Below are 4,336 nucleotides of genomic sequence, written 5' to 3'. Positions count from 1 at the left end.
TGTTTCAAGCTCTTGTGGGTGCCATTTGCACTGTGAGTGTTGTGAATTGATTGGCGTACTTCAAAACTTCAGAAGACTGGAAAACTTGGAATGATCCCTGTTCTTTAAGGAGCAGGCTTCAGATTCTCAAGTGAGAGTGTGCCTTTCAGGCCATCTTTTACAGCCTTTGCTAGCAGGACAGTTTACTTCCAAAGGGAAAGATACACGGAGGCCAGCATTAACTCAGAGTTGCCTTTCCTTCCCAGATATCCGTGTGATCTGCCTTGCCAGAAGGGCTGCCCTGCGTGGGAAGAAGGATCAGAGGGAGAGCCTGTGACCATTGGGCAGGTGACATCCCTCTGTTTATAGATATATTTAGAGATTTTTTATCTTTATTTATTTATCCATATAGTTACAAGTAGAGATTGATAGAGTTGTATTTATACTTGTATCTATTTATACATCTGTATAGTTTGTATGTATAGTTATGGATGTGATAGGATTTTATTTCTATGTATACAGTTACATTTATAGATTTTCAAATTTGCATTTATATATGTAGAGAGTAACATTTACATGCGCACACAGTTACCTTTATAAATGTGCATAGTTATTTAGTTAGAGCAATATGGACGATAGGTACATAGATTGAGCTTTGTAGGCCTAGGCTGCATTTTTTACCTCTTTCCCCCTTGTCTGCCTTTTTCATAGCTTGTTTTTCCTGCTGTGCCCCTTCTGTCCCCCTGTGCTGGGTCCGAGCTGGAGCTGGGCCAGGTGGAGCAGCAGTTCCAGCCCCGGCTGTCCCTGGAGCGGTGGGAGCTGCCGGTGGCCCCAGGCACTGTCCCCTGAGGAGCTGCTGAGGGACGGTGAGACTGAGGGGGCTGAGGAGGCGGTGACGCTGAAGGGACGGTGACCTTGAGCTGCTGGGGGCACTGAGGGCTGTGGGGGAGCAGAGGGTGATGGTGGCACTGAGGTGACAGGGAAGTGGCACGGGCTGAGGGGGTGCCAGCTCTGAGGGGACAGAACAGGTCAGAAGGGACTGAGTGGGATGAGAGGCCTGTGAGAGGCCGAAGAAACTGAAGGGGGAGCTGGGGCTTTGCCGAGAGGACGGCGGGGCTGAGGGGATGGAGGAGCCAGCAGGGAGCAGGGAGGGGTCAGGGACTGCAGCTCTGCCGGGCCTTGGAACCAATTCCAGAGCCTCCACTTTTGCCACGGCTGTCCTGAAGACCTTGAGGGCAGCCAGACACTGCCAGGAGCCAGCAGGGAGAAGCTGAAGGCCAGGAGCGAGAGCAGTGAACAGGGAACTGCTGCTGCCACCCCGAGAGCCTGGGTGAGGCCACAGGGCCAGTGAGGCCGGGCAGGGCTGAGGGTGGCGTGGGCTTTGGCCGTGGGTGCTGCCCGGCTGGGCAGGAGCGGCCCCTGCCCGTGCTGGGGCTGCTCAGCGCTGCTGCCCCGGCCGGCACAGGGGCTGTCCTTGGGCAAGGCAGCTGTGCCGGCAGGGCCCGGGAGCTGTGCCGGCCTGCCGGGGGATGCAGGACAGTCCCGCCGCGCCTGTACTCGCCACACGCTGGCCCGCTCGGCCTGCTTGTTCTTCCCAACCCTCCTGGGGAGGCTCTGAGATTTTCGCTTCCCTGCTGGAAGGGCAGGTGCTGCCAAGGGAAAGGTCCCAATACTGACTCGGTGTTCCCTTTGCCTCTCAGATGTCCCAGCTGCTGTCCCTGTCCAGGAGAGCTGCTCTGCATGGGAGGAAAAGACTGAGGGAGAGGCTTTGAAGATGGGGCGGCTGGGATCCCTCTGGTTATAGCTCTGTTTAGAGATGTATGGCCTTGCACATAGACAGTGATAATTACGTGAATATTTACATATGTGTGTTGCTATTTGTATAGGAATGTTTCTGTATGTCTGTTGTTAAATCTATGGATGTATGGTATGTATATATATGTACATATATGTAATTACATATACGGTCATATATGTAGCTAAGTATACAAGTTTGGTGTTATAACTCTATTTAGTTCTATTTCCTGTGTACAGAGTTGTGTAGGTACCTATTTCTGTTGATGTGGTTGTAGGTGTATGGCTGTTTAAATAGGTTTATTGGTATTTATATAGGAAGATACATCTATTTTTATATGTACATTTATCTATTTCTAAATATAATTCTTTTTACATGTGTATCCAGATGTATAGGTGTATATTTGCACTGATGCAGTTGTATGGATATTTAGATTGGGACAGTGACATTTGTATATTTTCAAATAGTTTTGTTTTATATATCTATATGTATATATATTGCATGAAATATATAGCATTTAATCTGTATTTCCATCTGTAGATTGTTGTATATGTATATATAGAGGTACTTAGTTCTATTTAAACATGTATGAAGTGGTATAATTGTATAATTCAATCTGTCGAATTCTTAATACCCTTAGTAGGGTTATTTAGAGGGAGACACTGATTTTTTTGTATTTCTATATGGGCTGTAAGTTTGTGGTAATCTGTAATAAATTAAGCTGTTAAACACCTCATTGATCTTTGTCTATAGTGACTTGTAGAGGTTAGCAATAAGTTAAGTTTTTGCTAACTGAAGTTGGTATTTGTATATTTTTATGTGGCATTGTTGTGCTAATCTAATAAATTACTTTTTTAAACTTAATTGAGATTTTTATAGTTCTGTATTGTCAGCGCAGGTGTAGCAATTTGTAATAAATGACATTTTTCAACTGAAATTGATTCATGTGTATTTGTGGATCAGCTGTGCGGCTGCATCAATCTGCAAGAAATGTCATTTATCAGCTGAGATGGGTGGTTTGTGATTTGTGCTATCCAAAGCAATGGGCAGATGTAAATGCGATGACGCTGGAGGATTTTGGTCATGAAAATCTCCAGCCACGCCCAGCACATGCCCCACTTGCGCTCAGGCTGGGCAAGGAAAGCGCAGATTTGGGATGGCAGCAGAGCCACACGTTGGCTAAGAGCTCGCTGCTGAGGCCTGCTGAGAAAACTCTGGGACTCTGCTGTGCGTAGAACTCCAAGCGGGAGGCAGCGGGGCAGGAGAAATCATTTACAATGAAAAAAAAAAAGAGAACTTGTGTCCAAACAGATGTGAGGATACTCTGGGAGTTTGATAAAATGCTCTAACTCACCACTGCCTAGGCTCATCTTCAGCAAAACTAGTCTGTTAAAAGCTGAACACCTTCCAGGAAAGATAGATTGCACTTTCCCCTTCACTTGCCGTGCTGTGTGAGTGGAAGATGTCCTTACCACAGGGAATTTTTGCCCTTCAGCACCTCCCTCACTCACATGAAATCAAAGATTACGTACTACCGCGTGGCACCATAAACGAAAACAGCCCTGCCCTCGTGACGGTGTGTGCAAAGTCTTCCCTCCTCCTGTCCCCACATTGCACAAACTGAGCCATCCCCTTCCTGTCCAAACTGTGCCAGAGGTGAGTGAGGGCTCCAGGAGCTCAGGAGGGTGCAACACCACCACAGGTGGGAAGGTTTTGCAAAGCTTCCTAAGCATCAGTGAACTTTGGGTTTGCTGGTCTTCCGCTGGAATATTGTCCTACTCATGAACGGTCTTGGAGGACACCGTGCCGCCAGCTCACGCAAGTTTAATTTTCTCACCCAGTGACTTAAGAAAACTTTATAATTTACAAATTTGCACTCCTAGTTTTTCTGTTGAACTGTAACAATTGTTTTAATGGTGTTATATGAAATGCAGTGCTTTCTTGGATGTCAGAGCCAGGTATCAAAGGTAAGGGCACACACTCTGTGCCTCTGACTCCAACAAGCCTCTATGTACTGCTGTCTCTGGGGCTGTTTGTTGTAAGACACGGTAATGCAGGCAGAAACTGTGGCTATGTGAGTTCCAACAGCAACCTGCTCCTCCAGAGTGAGGGACCAGGCCAGCCCGAAAGCCTGAAAGGTGTTCTGGGTACTGCAGAAGGCTGTCCTTGTGCAGGGTTGGCATTCAAAGGGGACCTTCACACCTTGTGATGCTGACAAAGGGCAGCTGGCAGCCTTCCACAAAACACTTCTTTTGTCCAGCTCTTTGAAATGCTCCAGCCAACAACAATTCCTGCTACTCACACCAGCCCCTTTCCAAGCAGGAGGAGTTTTGTATAGGCAGCCTGACAGTTCTCTTAGGCAAGAGACCAAAATACTCAGCTGAGTGTTACCAACTCTCTGTCAGAAGCAGCATCCTCAGTCCCTTATCTCTTCTTGTCTCAGACATGGAGGAAATGGCAGGACATCACTGATCCTGGAAGGGAAAGCAGAAGGAGGAAAGGCAGTAGCTGTCCCTGGGGCCTTGGGAGCAGCGAGCGCCATCCAAAATTGGACCTCTGCTG

General features: G+C 47.5%; 1 long non-coding RNA gene across 1 annotated transcript; it reads left to right on the top strand.

The window, feature by feature from the left end:
* Window positions 1–1,106: 1,106 nt before the first annotated feature.
* Window positions 1,107–2,711, top strand: LOC111944998 (uncharacterized). Its single transcript, XR_015280781.1, has 2 exons — window positions 1,107–1,309; window positions 1,680–2,711. It is a non-coding gene; the product is annotated as an uncharacterized LOC111944998 (long non-coding RNA).
* The last annotated feature ends 1,625 nt before the right edge of the window (window positions 2,712–4,336 follow it).

Source organism: Cyanistes caeruleus, chromosome Z (genome assembly GCF_971803275.1).
Source record: "Cyanistes caeruleus chromosome Z, bCyaCae1.hap1.1, whole genome shotgun sequence".
In the NCBI taxonomy this organism is placed as follows: Eukaryota; Metazoa; Chordata; class Aves; order Passeriformes; family Paridae; genus Cyanistes; species Cyanistes caeruleus.
This window is presented reverse-complemented; position numbering and strand designations above follow the sequence as displayed.